The following is a 23,162-nucleotide window of genomic DNA, read 5'->3' as shown; positions in this document are numbered from 1 at the left end:
AAGGGGTTTTCCCACCTTATGGATTTCAAAATTACATATATAATGTAAAGAAGTACAGCAACAAACAGCTTCACTTTCCACTAATTCAAAAGACTGTTTCCTAAATTTTTAAATAGATTTTTTTCTTTACCTTTTTTTAAAAGGGGGGAGCGTCAGAGGGAAAGGAGGAGAGAAATTTTTTAATTTTATTTTTAAAAGATTTTATTTATTTATTTGACAAAGAGAAAGAGTACAAGCAGAGGGAGTGACAGGGAGAGGGAGAGGGAGAAGCAGGCTTTCTGCCAAGTGGGGATCCCAGGACTCTGGGATCATGACCTGAGCCTAAGGCAGACACTTAACCAACTGAGCCACCCAGGTGCTCCAGAATCTTTTTTTTTTTTTTTTTTAGAGATATACTTATTTATTTGAGAGAGAGAGAGAGAGTGGGGCGAGGGGGAGAGAACCTCAAGCAGACTCCTGGCTGAGCAGGGAACCCAACTCGGGCTGGATCCCAGGACCCTGAGATCATGACCTGAGCTGAAACCAAGAGCTGGACGCTCAACCCACTGAGCCACCCAGGCACCCCTTTTTTTAAAAACCCAACTATTTCATTAGTTTGTTGTCATTTGTTTTCCTACCTGGGGAGACACTTAACATGTTACGTATTTTTGAGGTAAAAGTTAACTGACACAAAATTAACTGAGAGACCACTACTGAAACAGAGAAGAAAAATCTGTCCTACTCTCACTATATGATTATATAACTAAACTACTGTTCCTGGGGATTGTTTAAAGAACAAGGGTGACAAACTGCGAACGTAAGGTACCTTCATAATAACATGTTTTCAAATATATCCCTCACCACTTAAAAGACAAAATGCAGGCACTTCAATTTCATTTCAGCTCTTGGGATTCCATATTCGGATCTTGAAAAGCTCAAAGAATTTTGACAAACTGGAGGGTGTCTAGAGGAAAGGAGCCAAGCTGGTAAAAACTGGAAGCCTGTCACATTAGAAACAGTTGAGTGAAATAGGTATGTTTATAATCTGTAGAAAAACTGGTTGGGGAAGAGGAAGACAGGACATAAGTAACTGTCAAACTATTTTATGACTACTAGGATGAGATATTACCCTTAATTTGCATGTCCCCGAATAGGAAGGTAAGGCCAATGGATAGAATGCACATTTAGACAAATTTCTAACAAGTGTGACTACAAAATGACATGGCCTGTCTCTCACAGTAGATTCCTCCAATGGAGATTCAAAAAGAGGCAAGCTGAATCCCTAACAAGAAAGCATAAAGTGAACTAAAGCATATGAGTAAAGACTGGTCCAGATTTGCGGCACCCAAACATCTTTAATGTTCTAGAATCTTTTTGAAATGTGTCCTGCTGTATATTTGCTTATAAATTAAATGTATGAGTTACTGTTAATCTATATATTAAATATTAGTAAAGTTTACTTTTTCCTTTCACATAAAAAAATGTAAGAAGTTCTAAATTGTTTCCTGTATTCCAATGGTTCATCTTCTGCAATCCCCAGGGAGTGCACATACTCTACTTTCAAGACCAATGGTCTATTCAAGCTACAAAATTTTTCTAGATCTAGGATTCAATTTACTAACATGGATTTTCAGAATTCCTCCAATAGGTAAATAACTGTTGTAAAATAATAATCACAATTAAGATTAAGAACTTACTATTTACAAGACACTGTGCGAGGCGCTTTGTTATTTAAATAAAACTGAAGCTCAGGGAGATTTAAAGAACCTGCTCCATGATGGGGACAGCTGAAATTGGAACTCAGGCTGCTATACCTCTAAAGCCTATCATTCTTGAGCAAAGGATGTTAGGCTCTATATAGAAAAGCCATGATAAATTCTCATTTACTAATCTGATTCACTTATATACCTTATTATTACTAACCAATTTAATGGCATCATGATATCCATGACTTTCATCTTGGTACTAAATTTCTTCATGGACAAAATGAAGAAATAGGGACAGAGAAACCGAGGGAAAAGATGTCACTTATCTAAGGCTACCAGGCAGGCAGAATTAAGAGAAGATTGCAAAATATTCCCAATTAGCTAGTGTTTTTTTTCTGTAACTATGAATACAAGGTCATCCTTCCTCCTCAACAAGGGCAAAGTATCTAAGCAAAAATTTCTTTGTGCCTTCAGACACTTGGATTTTGTATTGTTTTGCTAAATCAAATTCTCACAATACAAAGCAGCTTTCAGTTTTACTGATGGCTATGGATTGATAACATCCTTAAAGAGCAGGTAAAGAAAAACTGAGCCACAAACCCATGCAATCTCCTAAGAACAAAGCTAGAAATGTACAATCTAGGGATCTATGCATTTAGAAGATTCAAATAATTTGGGAGTCAAATAAAATAAGCTGTTGAATTCTTTGTAAGAGAAATGAAGAATGAATCAGGAGCTACCCCAGAGTACAGCCTGTGATAGGACACAAAAACCTGAATGCTTTTGGGTTTCCTGCCTCAGAGCAATACCGTACAGAGCAGTATTCAGAAGTGAAGCTGTAATCAGTAACATGATAAAAAAAGTACCAATAGGGAGGTGGATTCTGACTCCCATTTCACCTTCCGGATTCATAATAATCCCTTTGGGGGGGGATTATTTTAAGTCACTAACTTCTGATCACAAACAGCAGGTTCAGTTAGAAAAAACCAAGGAGAACGGAGATAAAGGTGTGAAGAACAAAAGTTTCATTAATTTACCAGGAGGGACTACTCCAGGGAATCTCTGATTGTCCATTAAAATGCAAATTCTTTGGAAAAATGAGGAGTAAGCAACTTGCACAGCATTTCCCAATTTTCCTGCATTTTCTATCTTCTTTCTACCTTAACTTGGACTATGAGAGTGAACACCGGAATTTCCAGATACTTATACCAGTATGTGGTGTAGCATGTTTAATCAGAAACCAGTTCCAACAACAAAGAAATATAAATTCTCAAGCTCAGCTGGATCTTTAGTTTAACCAGGAAACAGAGGGAGGAGAAAAGTTGCACCAAGAATTAAAAGATTTAGAATGTGTCCACTCTGACCTAAGACTCTTCATTTTGCTTCAGAGGGATTTGGCAGCATTACTCTGAAAGGGAAGAAAAGCCTCATCCAGAAGACCGTGCCTCAGTGGGCTGGCGGGTGGGTCCCAGGGTTCCAGCACATCCATAATTTATTATCAAATGCCCGCCCAAGCCAACAAATTAAACCACAATGATTTCCTACTCCTCCCCTGCTCCCCCACAAGGAGGCAACCTTTATATCAGAACAATGTGCCCAGGAGAAAATCTAAAGACACAAGGCTTATCCAAAGCAAAGCTGTATTCAAATGCTCAGGAGAGACAATACTCTGTATTTTTTCCTTCTTTCTCCATATCTCTATCCCCCTCGCCCCAATTTAAAACTGTACAAAATGAGATCCTAGAGTGGGTGCAGATGATCTTCCCTTTCTCTGCAGACACACTCTAAAAAAGAGGCCAGAGATTGAAGTGCTTGCTTTTCTTAAGGTCTGTGCGTAAATCATGGAAAGCAACGCTGGCTTGAGAGCTATGGGAAGCAGAACAGTGAGTCACCATGCAACGGGTATATCGCAAACCTGCAGGCCAGAAGGTCTCGCTCCTGTAAATGGACATGGATGGACCAAGTGAAAAGCACCAGAGAAAATCTGTCCACCGGCCTTTTTAAGCAGCTGGTTGACCTTGGGCAAATCACCAACCTTGCTGGGCCTCATCTCTAAAATGAGGTGCTGGGCTACATGGCCCTCTAAGAAATAATCCCCTCGGAGCCCTGACAGTCTGCGGGTTTTTGAATACATTAGGGAAAACGGAGAAGTTTCTAAAGAGTTGAACAAAAGGGGGAGGAAAAAGTGCTCGGTCAACAAGCCACCGAGTAACGGGTCTGGGCCCAGGTTAAAGGCCTCTCCGACAGGGGGAAAGGGGATGGAGGGAAGAGGCAACAGCCGAGACCGGAGACAGAAGAGTTGCTACAAACGGGGCTGGCGGCGGCGAACCGCCGGCCACCGCGAGCTGGGGTGCCGAGAGGCCTGCTCCAGGGGGTGGGCCGGGGAGGAGCGGCCGCCCCGCCACCGTAGTCCCCCTGCACCCCTCCCCCGGGAAGGGCGGGTGGAGACGGCGGCCAGCGGCGGAGCCGAGTCGGCAGGTTTGGGGGTGGGGTGCCGGCGGGAGGCTCCAAGGGGGGCGGCGAGCGGTCCGGGGAGTGCCGGGGACAGCACGGGCAGCTGGGGAAGCAGCGCTGGACCGCGGAGAAGGCGCGCGCGCGAGGCCCCCAGAGGGTCGGCGGGAGGGGGGCGGGAAGGTGGCGCGGGGGGAGGGGCCCGGCCAGTGGGGGAGGGGAGGTCGCGGGCCTCTCACAATAACAAATCGCAGGCCCTTCCGACCCCCACCTCTAAGCCTCCGGTTCCCCGCGACCCTGGCTGCACTCACTCAGGCAGAGGGTCCGTGCGGGCCCCAAGCGGCTGCGGCGTCGGCGGGTGGCGCGTCTGTCGCTCGCTCAGTCCCGGCGGCCCCGCTCCGGCGCGTCCCTCCTCGGGCCCCAGCACCAGCGGCAGCGCCCCCACTTCCGGTTCCCCTGCCACTCAACCAAATGGCTTCCGGAAGTCCCGCCTCATCCTGCGCGGCCTCCGCGTGGCTCCTCGCTCCTCGCTTTCCTTATCTGCGGGCACTCACTGCTGGCTCCCGGGTGCTCTGCCACGCCCCGCGAGGTTCCCCGCATTGTTCTCTGTCCTGCCCTCTTTTTGCACGTAGTCTGCATGAGGTGCAAACTGTCTTTCCTTCGGCTGCATCCCTCAATCCTGCGTTAATGTCGCCGCGGAGTGGAGATGGCATTCGGGACAATGTGGCGTGACCTCACACTGACGCCATTCCTCTCCCACCCGACCAACCTGGCTTCTTTCTCCACCCCGTGGAATAAACCAGATTGCTGTACTGGGAGGGAAATAGGGCCCCAAGGTTAATGAGACAGTCTGCTACATTATGAGTGGAATTGGTTTCTGTGATGAATGTACGGGTGTGGGGGGACCGCCTCTTAAGGTGATACCACAGGGGGCTGGCGAGTCAGCCCTTAACAATCCATCCAGTTTAGGGGAAGACACACATATACAAAGTCAACACTAAAAAGAATACATGCTAAATGCTATATAAATGCGGGACCTGTAAGAGTAGAGAGGGAGAGCGAAAGATGTGCGCAGGCCTATGGCAGCGAGACGTTTGGTAGAGCACACCCCTGAGCTGGCCCTTTAAGGCTGAACAGACTTCATTCAGACCTATGCCAGGTAGTAAGTAGAGCTTTCCAGCGCTCTGAAATGATGGGGGGCAAGGGGGCCGGCGGTAATTTTGCTAAGAACACCTGTTAAGAATACTATAAAAATCAAAATATATCAAATTGGTTTTCCGCTTACCTGTGCTGTCAAGTGATACTACATTTACCAGGCATGTATAATCCAAAATAATTTCGTCCTTGTATGGAATGATTTTTACATTGCTAATTTACCTTGGAATTTTCTTGCACTGTATGGCACACCAGTACGAGCTCAGTAAATGTTTGTTGTTTTAAGTGTTATGTTGAAAAGAATTCATGTTTGGGGAACTCAAGAGGCAGCCCAGAAATATGTTGATAACAGAAGAGAAACAGCTTGAATTATTCTCAGGGGATAAATCCACAGAATCTGGCATTTCCCCAATTGTAACACTCAGCACACTTTAATGTAATTACTACTTTAATACTCTGTCTTCACTGCTATAGAGTAAGCTCTGAGGGAGCAGGGACTGTGTTCTTTGGATTCCCAGCACCTGGCAGGGTGCCTCGATCACAGTAGACATTAAATATTGCTGCATGAGGAATGAATGATCAAGGGCTGATTTTGTGCCTGTGTGGAACCCATGGCCTCTCTCCCTACTTTTTTGTTTTCAACTTTTTAATTAAGAAACATAAACAAGGGAGGTGTACCCCTAGGAAATACTAAACCTAGTTAAACTAGCTTCTGCAAGTATCTAAATAACTTTATGGCTCGGGCAGTTTTTATTGTTTTGGCAAAACCTCAATGTCCTCGAACCCTGAAATCTATCAAGAGCTTCTTTCCTGAATTTGTGTGTTTTAGCTTTCTAAATAGATCATCTTCAAAAATAAGCAGTTGGTACAGTGGAAAGGACCCTGAACTAGGCTTCAGGGTGTCCTGGGGTCTTGTCTGCGGGCTACTGCTATTTTACCTTTTCAAGCCTTTGTTTCTTAGTCTGTAAGATAAAAAGAATGGACTAGATGGTTGCCAAGGTCCTTTCTAGATCTGAATTTCTACCCTCCTCCCAGTTACATTCAGGAACAGAATTCTGACGACATCCACATCCTATCTCACTATTCCTCACCTTCCCACACACAAGTCCCCTGCCCCGGGGTCCCATTCAGAGTCTGTGTTTTTCCATACAGTCCCAGTTGGTGATAGGTAAAAACAACTTTTCTGACTATGACACAAATTGATGGAAAACTATCCAGAGAGCTTGTGCTTCAAGTTGTTTTTCCATTAACGATGATGGGTTTTATGAATCCATCCAGATTCTTTATAGTCTGGTTTCCCTATTGATTAAACGCCACCCTAAAGGGAGAAAATATATAAATCCTGACAAAATGTCTCTGGGCTGATTGGGGTCCTCAAATGGGCAAGAGTAAAAGGGATCTAGTGTCAACCTAGGGCTTTGAGAATGAGAAGTGTCAAAATACTACCCAAGTGGCCTGGAATTTAGGAGACTGCTTGGCATTTCATTACTTACAGTAATGAAACTGGGAGGTTTCAGAGGACCTGGCATTTCAGATGTGAAAAGAAGGAGGGAAAGCTATGTAGCCTGCGAATGGACACGTGGTGTGAATTCAGGGAATTTCTGTGGGTAGAACCCAAGATCAGATGGTTTATGAAAAGAGTTTCAAAGTGTTGCATATTGTTTTTTTTTATGTCAAATACAGCCCATTTCTTTTTTTTTTTTTAAGATTTTATTTATTTATTCATGAGAGACAGAGACAGAGAGGCAGAGGGAGAAGCAGGCTCCCAAGGAGCAGGGAGCCTGAAGTGGGACTTGATCCCAGGACCTGGGATCATGACCCGAGCTGAAGGCAGACGCTTAACCATCTGAGCCACCCAGGCGCCCAAAGTGTTGCATATTGTTAAAACAACATTAAAAAATGTTTTGACCGAAGAAAACAAGTTCGCTTACATCCTCACGAATAAACACATTTTCATTTGCCTCAATAACCATACATTGAATAAATATTTCTTAATTTTAAAATCTCTGGGGTCAGGCCAAATGTTAGAAATACAGTAAAAAATATACAGTATTGGGACCCCTAGGTGGCTCAGTTGGTTAAATGTCTGCCTTCAGCTCAGGTCATGATCCCGGGGTCCTGGGATTGAGTACCATGTCCTGTGGGGCTCCCTGCTCAGTGGGGAGTCGGCTTCTCCTTCTGCCTACTGCCCCCCCCCCGTTTGTGTGCTCTCTTTCTCTCTGACAAATAAATAAAATATTTAAAAAATAAAATATTTTTTAAAAAATTTTAAAATATTTTAAAAATATTAGAAAAACAGTTTTGTAACAGCATTTTTGTTTCCACCATTGACAACTGTTAATTTGTCATAGTCTTATTTTTGTAAACAACGTGTGTGTTTATGTTTTCGTATCACTACAAACTCATGAATTGAAATTGAAACACATTTGATGTGTGTTATTCCATTGCAATTATTAAAGCTTATTGATAACCATATTGTCCTATGTTTAGGAGGTGGGACGGGACCCTATTCAAGTTGCCTGAGTCATTTTGACATGACCAAACATTGATTTGTTTTCTGCCATTTTAGTTTTTTGCCTTTTCTACAGTTTCATAGAAATGGTATCATACAGTAGGTACTCTTTTGTTTCTGGCTTCTTCTGTTTAACATATTTTTGAGATTCATCCATGTTGTATGTATTCCTTTTTATTGCTGAATAGTATTCTGTTGTATGGCGATTCTACAATTTGCTTATCCAGTCAACTGTTAGGAATATTTGGTTTGTTTCTAGTTTTGCCAGTTATGAATAAGACTAAGATGAAAGTTCATATAGAAGTCTTCGTGAAGGTATTTGTTTTCACTTTTTTCTCATAAACATCTAGGCACAGAATTGCTACTTATATTGCAAGTGCATGTTTTCCATTATAATAAACTGAGCCACCCAGGGGTCCCAATACTGTATATTTTTTACTGTATTTCTAACTGCCCAACTGCTTTTCAAAGTGGTTTATCATTTTATACTCCCCAAAGCAGTATGTGAGAGTTCCAGTTGCTCTGAATCCTTGACAACACATGATATTGTCAATCTTTTTAATGTTAACCATTCTAATGTGTAGGTAGTGATATCTCACTGATTTTAATTTGCATTTCCCTGATTATTAATATTAAACATCTTTTCATATTCTTTTTAGCCATTTACATATTTTCTTTTGCCAAGTGCTTGTTCAACTCTTTTGCTCATTAAAAAAATTGGGTTGTCTTTTTTTTTTTTTAAGATTTTATTTATTTGACAGAGAGAGAGAGAGATAGTAAGAGCAGGAACACAAGCAGGGGGAGTAGGAGAGGGAGAAGCAGTCTCCCGCCAAGCAGGGAGCCTGATGTGGGGCTCGATCCCAGGAGCCTGGGATCATGACCTGAGCGGAAGACAGGTACTTAACGACTGAGCCACCCAGGGCCCCGAGTTTTCATTTTCTTAACGGTATCTTTCAAAGAACAAAATTTTTAACTTTGACAAAATATAATTTATCATTTTTTTAAATTTATGGTTTGTGCTTTTGTGTCCTATTTAAGAAATCTTTGCCTATTGTTACAATGAATTTTTTCTGTTCTAAAAGTTTTTATAACTTTAGCTTTTACATTTCAGATAGTAATCCTTTTAAAGGTGATTTTTGTGTGTGGTGTGAAGGACAAAACTGTTTTGCATATGGATGTGGGATTGTTCTGGCCCTGTTTGTTGAAAAATTTTCCTTTCTCCACTGAATTATCTTGGCCCCTTTGTTGAAAGACAATTGACTATATAAGTGTGGGTCAATTTCAGACTGTATATTCTTTTCCATCCATCTCTATATCTACCTTTACACCAATGCTAAACTGTTTTAATTAGTGTAACTATGTAGTGACTTTTGAGATCAGATAGTGTTAAGTCCTCCAGCTGTCTTCTTTTTCAAAATTGTTTTGAGTGTTCAAGGGCTTCTGCGTATCCATATAAATTTTAGAATGAGCTCATCAAATTCTAGAGGCCTTTTGAAATTCTGATGGAGATGTATTGAATCTATACACCAGTTTGGGGAGAATTGACTCCTTGACAACGTTGAGTCTTCTGATTGATGAAGTTTTTTTTAAAGATTTTATTTTAGGGGCGTCTGGGTGGCTCAGTCGGTTAAGCGTCTGCCTTCGGCTCAGGTCATGATCCCATGGTCCTGGGCTTGAGTCCCAAGTAGGGCTCCCTGCACAGTGGGGAGCCTGCTTCTCCCGCTCTCTCTGCCCCTCCCCCTGCTTGTTCTCTCTCTCTCTCTCAAATAAATAAAATCTTTTAAAGTAATTTAAAAAGATTTTATTTTATTTTTAAAGACTTATTTATTTGAGAGCGAGTGTGTGCCAGTGTGTGCACGGGGGTGGTGGGGGAGAGGCAGAGGGGAGAGAGAGACTCTGAAGCAGACTCCCTACTGAGCCTGGAGCCTGACTGGGGGCTCAAACTCAGGGCTTGACATGGGGTTCGATCCCATGACCCTGAGATCATGAGCCAAAACCAAGAGTCGGATGCTTAACTGACTGAGCCAGCCAGGTGCCCCTGATTGATGATTACTGTTTACTGTGCCATTATTTTAGATCTTCTTAAATTTCTCTCAGCAATATTTTGTAGGTTTACATATTTGATAAATTTATCGTTAAGTATATATAATATATCCTTGACATTTATGAGAAAATTTTGGTCTTTGAGAACTCTTATTTCTGAGAACCGTATAATAGCATATAATTTTCTGATGAAATTTTCTTGAAATTTTAAAGCAATCACTTGATCTCTGTTGTGACTGTAACAATATGCTTGAGGAGGAGTAAAGAACCCAAATGCCAGGCTGAAATTCACACCCTATCTAGGCATCTGGGCCTTGCTTTCTGTCTAAATGCTTTGTTTTCATTGCCCACCAACCTTGAAGAGACTTTCATTCAAATTTCCACCGTATTAAAATTACAAATCCTTATATTATGGGTTTTCAGGCTCTCTCTCAAGATAAAACCCTGAATTCTGAAGCCAAGAGAACATGGATGTTTCTACTGTAGTGTGCATCTCCCTCTTTGAACCCTTTGTTTACAAGCCTCCTTCCCTAATTCAATATGCGTTCTAGGCAGGAGCCCTGTCTCATTTCTCTCTCATAACCCCAGTGCCAGGAAGTGCCTGACATAATGAATATTTTTTGGTAACTGGTGGATGTATAAAGTCAAGGTCTATTTTCAGGCCTCAGGAAAGAAGACCATAAAAGCTGAGTGGGCAGAGGCTGGAATTAAAGTCAGGAATAGGACTCAGCAACAGGAATGCCAGAAGTCTGGCAATGCAGTAGGAAACTGAAACTCAGGAGTTAAACGGGCAGAGTTCATCTTCATTCTGGCAGACAGTTTCCTGCACCTTCTCATATGCTGTAAAAGCTGCATTTTCTTAAAGGCAATGTCCAAGTCATAGACATTACGTTTCTCTTCACTTCAGTAGATACTTACTGAATCCTTACTCTGTGCCAGGCACACTGCTAATCCATGGGGAGAAAAGATGAGCAGGGTAACATCCTCCTCCACTTTTTTTTTTTTAAAGATTTTATTTATTTATTTGACAGAGGGAGACACAGCGAGAGAGGGAACACAAGTGGGGAAGAGGGAGAAGCAGGCTTCCCGTGGAGCAGGGAGCCCGATGCGGGGCTTGATCCCAGGACCCCCAGATCATGACCTGAGCCGAAGGCAGCCGCTTAACTGACTGAGCCACCCAGGCGCCCTGTAACATCTTCCCCTTAAGGAACACAGTGTAGTCATAGATACAGATATAAAGACAAACGACTCTCGTATAGTGTGCAATGGTAGAGGAGAGCATTGAATATTCTGAGACATGAAAAGCCCGCCCCGGAGGTGTGGTGGTCAGAAAAGGCTTCAGGGGGAAATGATCCCTGAACTGAATCTTTTTTAAATTTTTTTTATTTTTTATTTATTTTTTTTTAAAGATTTTATTTATTTATTTGACAGAGAAAGACACAGCGAGAGAGGGAACACAAGCAGGGGGAGTGGGAGAGGGAGAAGCAGGCTTCCCGCGGAGCAAGGAGCCCGATGCGGGGCTCGATCCTAGGACCCTGGGATCACGACCTGAGCTGAAGGCAGACGCTCAACGACTGAGCCACCCAGGCGCCCCTGAATCTTTTTTTAAAAGACTATTTTTTTTAAGTTTTTATTTTTATTTATTTAAAGATCTAAGTTCTTTTTTCTTTTTTTTTTTTTTTTAGATTTTATTTATTTATTTGACAGAGAGAGAGCACAAGCAGGGGGAGTGGCAGGCAGAGGGACTGGGAGAACAAGCTCCCCGCTGAGCAGGGAGCCTGATGTGGAGCTTGATCCCAGGACCCTGAGATCATTATCTGAGCCAAAGGCAGATGCTTAACTGCCCCAAGCTCAGAGATTCTTTCCTGGGCTGTGTCCAGTCTACTAAAAAGGCCATCAAAAGCGGTCTTCAGTTTTGTTAAAGTGTTTTTGAACTTTAGTATTTCTTTTTGATTCTTTCTTAGGATTTCCATCTCTCCGCTTACATTACCTATCTATTCTTTTTTTTTTTTTTAAAGATTTTATTTATTTTTCAACAGAGAGAGAGAGAGACGGTGAGAGAGGGAACACAAGCAGGGGGAGTGGGAGAGGGAGAAGCAGGCTTCCCGCCAAGCAGGGAGCCCGATGCGGGACTCGATCCCAGGACCCTGGGATCATGACCTGAGCTGAAGGCAGACGCTTAACGACTGAGCCACCCAGGAGCCCTTACCTATCTATTCTTGCACACTGTTTATTTTATCCATTTGAGCCCTTAGCATATTAAGAATAGTTGTTTTAAATTCCCGGTCTGATAATTCCACCATGCAATGTCTGGACTGATGCTTGCTCTATCTCTTCAAACTGTGTTTTTTTGCCTTTCAGTGTGCCCTTGTATTTTCTTGATGGCTGAACATGATGTTCTGTGCAAAAGGACTAGTACAAATAGACCTTCAGTTATGTGATGGTAAGGTGTGGGGGGAGGGGAGCATTCCACACCTGAACTGAATCTTAAAGAATGAATAGGACTTGCCAGGTGTGAAGCAGAAAGCATAAAGGGAAGAAGTAGAGGGTGCACTACAATTAAAGGCCTGAAGCACAAGAAGCAGCAGGAGCAAAATCTCCCTTTCTCAAGATCTCTCAAGACTAAAATATTTTGGCAATGACCTCATATTAGCTGACGCCCTGGCCAGATTGGGATCATGGCCAAATCAGCTTTACTTTATTCACATTGTCTAACCTAGAGCATGAGTTCTGTACACAAGCCTTGTAAAACTAATAAGTAATAATTTCCCAAAGACAGGAGACCTCTCTGATATCAGAGGGATCACCTTGGACAAGCATAAGTTGGGCCCGAGGTCACATGAGACCAGTCTCACCCTTGCACTACTGAATAAATTAGAATTGCCTCAAATCATGGATGGTCTTATTACTACTACTCCTTGTACCAGTACTGCTATTACTAGCACAATAACATAAATACTGTAGTAATATATATTATATATGCATATATATGTATGGATATATAGAGAGAGATGTAATGACAACTTCAAATTTTAAAAATAGGTTTTTTTAAAAAAGATTTTATTTTTAAGTAATCTCCACTCCCAACATGGGGTTTGAACCCACAACCCTGAGATCAAGAGTCGCACCGTCTACCGACTGAGCCTTAGGCGCCCCTAAAAATACTTTCATATACATGATCATAGCTGATCTTTATAAAATACTAATGAAAAGCTTTTAAGTATTCAGTTAACAAATAGTTGTTAAACACCAAAATGCAGTCAGACTGTGTTAGCTGCCCCAGGGATACAAAAGGCATATTGAAACAATAGTATTTGTAACTAAAAGGATTATTTGGTCCAGCTCTTTTATTTGACAGGCAAGCCCTACAGGTGAGAGACTTTGAACTTTTAGCCCCTGCCTGCAGAGCCCACAACTGTCTAACAATCTAGCAGCGAAGACAAAATGAAACAGGTAAAACAATTCAAAAGCACGCAGGCACTCCCTAGTATAGCCCTGAGAGAAGGGAAAGAGCCATACAGAAGAACGGTGACAGGATTGAGGAGTAGACACAGTCCTGGGCTCTTCCACATTATGTTAGTCCTCAAAACACATGGCCTCATCACCATTTTCTTCATTGGCTGATAAACACTAAAGCTCAAAGAAGTCAGGTCAATCGCCAAAAGCCACACCACAAGTGGTGGGCCTGGAATCCAGAGCCAGTTCTGAGTTCCAAACATGGGTTATTTAAACTTCAAACTACGGAAGCAGAATAGGCACAGCCTCTGTGTGGGATGAGAAATAGCTTTTCAAAAATACTGAAAAAAGGGGTGCCTGGGTGGCTCAATCGTTAAGCATCTGCCTTTGGCTCAGGTCATGATCCCAGGATCCTGGGATCGAGCCCCGCATCGGGCTCCCTGCTCAGCAGGAAGCCTGCTTCTCCCTCTCCCACTCCCCCTGCTTGTGTTCCCTCTCTCCCTGTGTCTCTCTCTCAAAAAAAAAAAAGTACTGAAAAAAAAAGTGGGATTAACCTCAGCAGAGGCTTGAAACAAGGAAAGTGGGTTACTTAGGTAGGCAATGGGAAGGCTCTGGTGGTGCTTAAGTAGAAGCAGTAACAGAGCCATTATCTGGGAACTTTATTTTTTATTATTATTAGCATGTAATGTATTATTTGTTTCAGGGATACAGTTCTGTGATTCATCAGTCTTACACAATTCACAGCGCTCACCATAGCACATACCCTCCCCAGTGTCCATCACCCAGCCACCCCATCCCTCCCTTCTCCCACTCTAGCAACCCTCAGTTTGTTTCCTGAGATTAAGAGTCTCTTATGGTTTGTCACCCTCTCTGGTTTCATCTTGTTCCATTTTTCCCTCCCTTCCCCTATGATCTGCCTTGTTTCTCAAATTCCACATATCAATGAGATCATATGATAATTGTCTTCCTCTGATTAACTTACTTCGCTTAGTGTAATACCCTCTAGTTCCATCCACGTTGTTACAAATGGCAAGATTTCATTTTTGATGGCTATATAATATTCCTGTGTGTGTGTGTGTGTGTGTGTGTGTGTGTATACCACTTCTTTATCCATTCATCTGTTGATGGACATCTAGGGTCTTTCCATAGTTTGGCTATTGTGGACATTGCTGCTATAAATATCGGGGTGCACGTCACCCTTCAGATCCCTACATTTGTATCTTTGGGGTAAATACCCAGTAGTGTAATTGCTGGATCATAGGGTAGCTCTATTTTCAACTTTTTGAGGAACCTCCATACTGTTTTCCAGAGTGGCTGCACCAGCTTGCATTCCCACCAACAGTGTAGGAGGGTTCCCCTTTCTCCACATCCTCACCAACATCTGTCGTTTCCTGACTTGTTAATCAGGGAACTTTAGAGTTGGAGAGAATCTTTGGTTAGAAGTCACATAGAAACCTATTTATAGCACTGCTTACGTACAGAATTTACTCAAATTCTGATTTAAGTGACCACTTGACAGGGAACTTACTTCTTCTCAGGCAGTACATTACATTATTGGCTAGCTCCGGTCACCAATAGCTCTTTTTTTTTTTTTTTTTAAATTTTTTTTTTTCAGGGGGGGGGGGCGCATGGGGGGGGGGGGGGGGCAGTGGCAGAGGGAGAAGTAGGCTCCCCACTGAGCAAGGAGCCCCATGTGGGGCTCGATCCCAGGACCCTGGGATCATGAAATGAGCCGAAGGCAGACACTTAACCGACTGAGCCACCCAGGTGTCCCAGCCGATAGCTCTTTAGTAAGCATACTTTGTACTTCTTCAACCAAAAGAACAAAACAGCTCAGGGACCAAGGTCAGAGCTTTGTCTGCCACTCCTCAGATCTGCTAGGTGAGCACAAAGCCAAGAATCCATACCTTTTCATCCACTCCATTCTTTCACAAAGGCTTAGTGAATGCTTCCATGTGCCAGTCACTCTCTAGGGCCTTGGGCTACAAGGATCCCCGCTCTTTCAAAGCTTACATTCTAGTGGGGAGAGGTAATAAATGTTAAACATCATCATAATCAAAACGAAGTCAAGGACATAGTGTGTTCAGAGATGCGTACTACAGAAATACAAGAGACCTGTAAAGTGGTAGGCAGGGCTGGGAGTGGTGGGCTGGTGGAGGTAGTATGAACTCCATTTGCTCAGGGAAAATGTCATTTGAGAAGACAACACTAAGGAAAGACTTGAAGGGAGTGGGTTATCTGTGTAGATCTCTGGTGGAAGAACATTCCAGGCAGAGGGAATATCAACGGACAAGGTCCTGAGGAGGGTGCAGGCCTGCACACCTGAGGAGCAGCAAGGAGGCCGGAGTGGCTAGGGTGGAGTGAGTATGGGAGGCATGGCTGGAAACAAGGAGGAGAAGTGACGGAGCTAGAATGTGAAGGCCCTTGTAGACCAGGGGCAGGACCTTGAGTGACATCCTGAGGACAATGGGGAATCATTGTAGGGTTTTGAGACGTACGAACCTACTTTAATTTTAAAAGGATTCCTCAGACTTCTGGGCTGAGAGTTGACAGCACAGGGAGAGCCAGAGTGGGAGCAGAGAGAGACCAGTCAGGGACTTACTGCAGTGGCCCAGGTAAGAGATGATGATGGCTCAGACCAGGCTGGTGGCGATTTGAGGTTGTTCGTGTTTTGTTGAAATCTACACCTCCCTGCATCAACCCGAAGCAAATCCTTTCTAAAATGTGTTTTAGTGGGCACCTGGGTGGCTCAGTTGGTTAAAAGACCAACTCTTGATTATGGCTCAGGTCAGGATCTCAGGGTGGTTGGACTGAGCCCTGTGTCAGGCTCCACACTCAGCAGGGAGTCTGCTTGAGAGTCTCTCTTTTCCTCTGCCTCTGCCTGCCGCTCTCACTCTCTTTCTCTCTAAAATAAATAAATAAATCTTTTTAAAAATGTGCTTTTGCGTGTGGAACTTGACCCACCACTGGTCACACTCTCATCGGATTTATTCCTCTCCCCTGACTCTGAAGGTGGACATAGTCAGCCCAACTTCCCTTCCCAGTCGCTTCCCAAGACAAGCCCCAAGACCTTTCCAATGTGCAGATTTTACAGCAAAACCACCAAAAGAGAGCTGACAAGAGATAAAGAAACTAACATGGATGAGAAAGTGACAAAGGTGAATGTCATAGTTTGTATGGAAGCAGTGCTTGGTGATGAGTTTGACTGCCTCTGTGATGGTTTTGGGGACCTCAAAGACTTTTGTCTTGGCTTTTATTGTTGAAGAGTGGGCTTCCCTAACACTGCCCCCCAGCCTCTATAATACCCCCCAACACCAGTTTTTTTTTCACTAAGGTCTCTTGATTCCACATCCGAGCTATACTTCTTACAGTTCACTGAACTCTATAATTATTTAACACCTGCCTCTGGCCGCTCCTTATAATGTCCCTGGTTAAGTATAGGCCAGGAAAGATCTTTCTCCTTCCTTCCCATCTTTCTCTCTTCCCTTCCCTAAGCCCCTAAATAAATGCCCTGGTGCCAGGTATTCAGCCCATGATCATTGTCCTTTCCCTCTACTGTAAACTCTTGGGGCTCCTGAGCTCTAAGTCTACACTGCAGTGACTTGCTCTCTTTTCCTCTTAAAGTTCAGTTTCCTTATTGTGGCTTTTGTTCTCTGCTCCTTTTTAGGTCTCAAACTGCCTCTCCACCATCGTCTCCCACCCCCCAAATCCCCCCAGTTCACACTCCATCTGTTCCAGCCACTTCATAGACCAGCCATGTCTCAGGTAGACCCCACCGCTCATTTTCCCATGCCTTTGCTCTGGCTGTCTTCTACCTTGACTGTCCTTTCCCCCCATCCTTTAGCCAAAGAAATCTTATTTCTCCTTAAAGCTTTGCTCGGTTCTAATAGCCCTTCCTCTGTAAAGCTTTCCCTGCTTCCCCAGCTAGAATGAATGAAAACGGGTAACAGCCCCCCCCCCCGCTCTGCTTTGCTAGGAGTGATCCCTGCTGGGGATCTCTTTCTTTATGGAAAGGCTATTATGTTATGTAGGTAAGGACCTGATTCTCAGCAAGGTGTCACGTTGGATAGCTGCTTGCTAAAATATTTTATCTAAGGTGTTATTTAGCTGATAAAGTTTAACTTATCAATTATAATAGACAGACTATATCATTGAGAGTGAGGAGACCTGGATTTGAATTTCAGCTCTGATCCTCCCTCCCTCCTTTCCTCCCTTCCCTCCTTCTTTCTTTCCTTCCTTCATCCCTTCCTTTTCTTTCCTTCCTTCATCCCTTCCTTCTTTCTTTCCTTCCTTCCTTCCTTCCTTCCATCTTCCCTCCCTCTCTTCTTTCTTTTGATAATTATTCTAATAGATGTGAAGTGGTATCTCATAGAGGATGACAGGCACAGTGAAACAGGAGGATTGAGTGACTGTTCATATACTGAATGCTAAATGCACAGACCTTCTAACCCTTTCTCCCACTTGGCTCCCTTTACTGTCAAGGCAGGCAACTGACAGAGATTTCTCTGGGGAATCCTGGCAAGTGACCAACGCAGATCACCCTTTCTGTGAAGCTCAAAGTCAACAGGCCCCACATATGTGCTCAGAAATTTCAACAGCTCTTTAGCCCCCCACTCTTTACCAAGAGCAGAGTGGACAGCCAAAATTATCAGATATCTGAGAAAAGCCTCTAATACCGAAGACCGAGAACAAAACAAGAGAACATTTTTTTCATGGAAAAATGTGAATTTTATGATACCTGAAACATAATATCACGAAGGGAAGAGACTATATAAGACAATCAAGTACGTTGTGCGTCCTCATTGCTGCTACTGAGTGTCCCTTCCTGTAGGCCTCTCAAAGGACAGAGCTAGGACATAAACATGCCTGTACTAATGTGTATACCCAAGGAGGATCATTATTTCTCCATGTAGCTATTGGTATCTATTGAGCTAAACATGAGTTCACTCTGATATCTCCCACTATAACCCAGTGCCATATGGTTCATTCTAGTTTGTTCCCCTTTCTTCTCCATAACCTCTCACTCCAACAATGAGAAACCTGGCTCCCACCATCTGCCATCCACATATTTCTTTGTTCATTCCCAGTATACTTGTATGGTAGTTTTAGAATTGTTAACCCATCACTCTAAGGTAAACAACTTTACCAACTAGAGGGCAAAGCATACATATAGTTCCTTTTGTCTTTCGTCTTATGGTGTAGAGTCCTCAAAGTTTCTTAAGTCAACACCTGGGTGCCTGGGTGGCTCAGTTGGTTAAGCGACTGCCTTCGGCTCAGGTCATGATCCTGGAGTCCCTGGATCGAGTCCGGCATCCGGCTCCCTGCTCGGCAGGGAGTCTGTTTCTCCCTCTGACCCTCCCTCCATCTCATGTGCTTTCTCCCTCTCTCATTCTCTTTCTCTCTCTCTCTCTCAAATAAATAAATAAAATCTTAAAAAAAAAAAAAGAATTGTTAACCCATCACTCTAAGGTAAACAACTTTACCAGCTAGAGGGCAAAGCATACATGTAGTTTCTTTCGTCTTTCGTCGTATGGTGTAGAGTCCTCAAAGTTTCTTAAGTCAACACCTCTCTTTCCCCATTCCCTTCTGTGAAATTATGCAATCTATAATACAGTTAGATTCTCTTGTCACAACCTATATTCCATTCTAGGACCTTGTGTCCTTCTAGTTGATTTTTTTAAGTTTGCATACATTAAGATGCACTGTTTGTGTTATAAAGTCCTATTGCTTTTGACAAATAGATAGTGTCATGATGGATATATTTTTTCATGCATGTACAGTGTGAGAAAAAGTAAAATGAAAGTGAGCAAGAGAAGAGGACAAGGAAGAAGCAAATAGGTGTAAATTATTGGCAAAGTTCCACTTTTTAAGTTAGGCAGTAAGGTCATTATGTAAATAACAAACAAATAAATAATAGATAAGACCATACATGGACCAAAATTAGTAGGTACATATGTACCAAGGATTATGAGTTATGATTATGATCAAATTGTATGGACTTTCTATCTCCCCCCCATCAAGGGGGAAGAGGGGCCATCTGGCGTCCACAGAATTTTTAACTGAAAAGGTCAAAAACTACCCATGCGTTCCTTGACGGATGAGTGGATAAATAAAATGTGGCATATACATACAATGGAATATTATTCAGCCTTAAAAGGAAGGAGATTCTGTCACAGGCTATAGCATAGATAAACCTTGAGGACATCATGCTAAGTGAAATAAGCTAGTCACAAAAGGACAAATATTGTATGATCCCACTAACATGAGGTACCTGGAGTAGTCAAATTCACAGAGACAGAAATTAGAACAGTGGTTGCCAGCCACTGGGTAGGGGGTGGAATGAGGAGTTTGTGTCCAGTGGGTACAGAATTTCAGCTGAGGGAGATGAGAAAGTTCTGGAGATGGATGGTGGCGATGGTTGTACAACAATGTGAAATGTACTTAATGCCACAGAACCATACACTTAAAAATGGTTAAAACTGTACATTTTATGTTATATATACTTTATCACAGTGAAAAAGAAAAAGGAAAGACAGAAGAAACGGGTTTGCCCTTCCCTAACAGGAATCAGAGTGAACTGTGTATAGGAATTAAGACAATGTCTCCTTGAGTTCTTTTACCCCATTATCAAGAGTGTAGAGAGGCCCCTGCACTGGCCCATGAACCCAACTAAGACCACACATCTCCCTGGTCTTCTATCCCATCAGGTGTCAAAGAGGGAGTCCCTATCCCCAGACTAACCCCTGGTTTCCTGAGACAGCTCAACTTCTTCAACAGGTGTCAAAGTGGAGTCTGCATCTGGCATAAATTTGCCCCTCCCCTAACAGGGTCAAGAGTGAACCTGAATACTTGAGAACCTGACCATGACCTTTCCTCTCCCTCAGGCCTTCTGCCTACATCATCAGAAGACAAGAAGAGACATGAAGTGGGACTGAGAACTCAATATCCATAGACTCCCTTGCCTCCATTAACAAGGGTGAAAAAGTGATGCCCAGATATCCACCACTCCCTCGGTGACATTCAGTTGACTTGAATGTCTGTCTTGAATCCATTAGAACCGATCTCATGATGTCCTTTACCTCTGTTTATGTCTCAAAAAGCCCATGTAATCCCTCCTGTTGGAAGAGGCAGTCTACTATGGGCCCTGAATGTCCCTGCAGAGGGAACCAAACTGCAAGACTTATTATTCCCTGATGCTGGGCAGTTTCTTTTCTTTTTTCTTTTTTTTAAGATTTTATTTATTTATTTGTCAGAGAGAGACACACAGCGAGAGAAGGAACACAAGCAGGGGGTGTGGGAGAGGGAGAAGCAGGCTTCCCGCCGAGCAGGGAGCCCGATGCGGGGCTCGATCCCAGGACCCTGGGATCATGACCTGAGCCGAAGGCAGACGCTTAACGACTGAGCCAACTGGGCGCCCTGCTGGGCAGTTTCAGTGGTCACTTGAGCAACTAAGTAGGTCAAGGTAAAGGGGGTATGACTACTGTCTGTTTGTTCGACTGTACCCTCCCAGCCCCCAAGGGAGGGGGACTGGCTCAGCATACAAATATGCTGAATCCTTGGCCCTGCAATTCTCAGTCATGGCATAAGCACCTGCACCTATAGCCTCCATCTGGGCCTGTTATGTCATCCTGGGGGACCTACGGACAAAGGGAATCGGCACCATTAGGCTAATACTCCTGCTGTTTGCTGTGCTGTAAGTAAGAAACTGTCTTGCTCTGATCCATTAAGTTTCCCTGTCAGCTTTTAGCCACCAAGGAACTGTGCAAACCACCCCCTTCCTTGCCTAGTTATCATCTTTGGAGTTTTGTTACTTCCTGCCTTCCTCTAAGAGGTTGAGGTTCTTCCCTGACACCTCATATCCTGCATCCTAATCCCCATAAAGGTTGGCACATCCCCTACTGTGTCCCTTCTCTCACTCTTCGGGATTCCTAAAACCCTACCACTCTTAACTCTAAAATTCATGATCCATTATCAGCAAAATCACCTATATTCTCAAATATTTCTTGAACAGTCCCTCCATCTTCTTGCCCTAAAAGCCATTTCAAGTGGTGGCTGTATTTGCTCCCATGACTGTCATACCTCTGGGTCTGGACATGGGGCAGGTGTCCTGCCACTTTCTGATCATCCCCAGTCTTTCCTCCTTGATAGCCCCAAGATCAAAATCTCATGCTATCAGATAACACCCATTACCCTCATAGCTCGGGTCATCTACTAACATTCTCCCCACCCTAGTACACTCCCTCATTTATTTACTAACTTAGCTCCTGGCTTACTCTCCAGAGTTAGTCATATCTTAATTCTTGGTAATCTCAGTAGACATGTACATGGTTTTTCTAACACCCTGACTCTCAGTCCCTTGACCTCCTCTCCTCCGTTCCTATTGTTCTCCGCCCTGTTTCCCATCTTATTTTATCAATATCCACAACCTTTCACCGGGACCACGCGTTTCACTCTCCAACCACCTGTCACTCTTTTCTGACCACCATATTCTTGTCAGTACCCTGACACCCACAATTCTTCAACCCTCCTGTCCTCCTCATACCTTTTTTTTTTAAAGATTTTATTTATTTATTCATGAGAGACAGAGAGAGAGGGAGAGAGAGAGAGAGAAGCAGAGGGAGAAGCAGGCTCCCCGCTGAGCAGGGAGCCCGATGCGGGACTCGATCCCAAGACCCTGGGATCATGACCTGAGCCGAAGGCAGATGCTTAACCATCTGAGCCACCCAGGCGCCCCTCCTCATACCTTTTCACCATACCCCCTCCCTTGATGTCTTCTCTTCCCTCCTTTACCTAGTGTAAATTCCATGATTAATCATCATATCACTTCCTCTGTATGTACTCTAACTCTCTTACCCTTTTCTTGATTCATCATATTTTTCCGGTATGACCACAACCCTGGATACATGTTCTGAACAGCTGAGGGCGATTGGAGCAAACACAAAGCCATGCTGGCTGATCCCACTTTACAATCCAGACCATGAATTTCAAGTGTTCCCTTATGCGGCCCAGCAATCATGGTACAGTATATATATGGTACATGATACAGTTGGTTCACTCATCCATTCTTCTGGATGAGAATTGCATAGCTTCTTTCTCCTCGAAACATCTTAGCGTCCACCCAGATCATGACTGGGGCTCCTACTTTCCTGAGAAAGTCGAAGTGAACAGACGAAGACTTTCATAGGCTCCCAAAACCACATTTACCCAACTTCCTATGATCAGGGGTAAACTCTCTGTGCTCCTGCTTTAAGCCAACCCATCCACTGTGCCCTAGATCCCATCCCTGTCATGTAATGAAGGACACCACTCCAGCAATTGTCCCTTCTTTTTCCAAAAAGCATCATTTTTTGGTCGTCATCAGATAATTCTCTTCAGCATACAAACATTTTCCTTCTTCCTCAATGTTTTTCTTCCAGTGTCTGTTGGGCTAACTCCCTCCACTTTTCAAGTCTTTACTCAATGCCACCTCCTCGGTAAAGGCCTGCTGACCACCCACTCCCCGCACCCCTGAATCCTTTATCCTGTTGTGCTCTTACGTTTTATCCATCATATTTGTCCCCTTCTAACATATTTTATAGCTAATTTTAAAAATCATTTTTATGGTTTATTGTTTGAGTCCCCTCACTAGTATTAAGCTTCATAAAGGCAGGGATTTTTGTTTTGTTCACTGACGTATCCCGAGTCTCTAGAACAGTGCCTGCCCTAGTAAGAGCCTCAGCAAATATTTGTGGGAACAAAGGATGACTGAACCTGAGGCCCAAGAGAATTCTCACCAAAGGACATACAACTAAATTGGAATAAAGGGAAAGATCTACCATATTCTTGAATGAGAAGACTCAAAACAAGATGTCACCAACTGA

The 23,162-nt window shown here is 43.4% G+C and overlaps 1 protein-coding gene across 2 annotated transcripts in view; it reads right to left on the bottom strand.

Moving 5' to 3' along the window:
- PAFAH1B2 (platelet activating factor acetylhydrolase 1b catalytic subunit 2) overlaps window positions 1-4,603 on the bottom strand; it is a 28,354-nt gene extending 23,751 nt beyond the window's left edge. For both annotated transcript variants that reach the window (XM_025893535.2, XM_073903791.1), the window contains exon 1: window positions 4,448-4,603. The gene's annotated coding sequence lies outside the window, so the exon portion shown is untranslated. The remainder of the gene's footprint in view (window positions 1-4,447) is intronic.
- Between the last annotated feature and the right edge of the window lie 18,559 nt (window positions 4,604-23,162).

Source organism: Callorhinus ursinus, unplaced genomic scaffold, assembly GCF_003265705.2.
Source record: "Callorhinus ursinus isolate GAN/ISIS: 27379988/994484 unplaced genomic scaffold, GSC_fseal_2.0 scaffold19, whole genome shotgun sequence".
Taxonomy (NCBI): Eukaryota; Metazoa; Chordata; class Mammalia; order Carnivora; family Otariidae; genus Callorhinus; species Callorhinus ursinus.
This window is presented reverse-complemented; position numbering and strand designations above follow the sequence as displayed.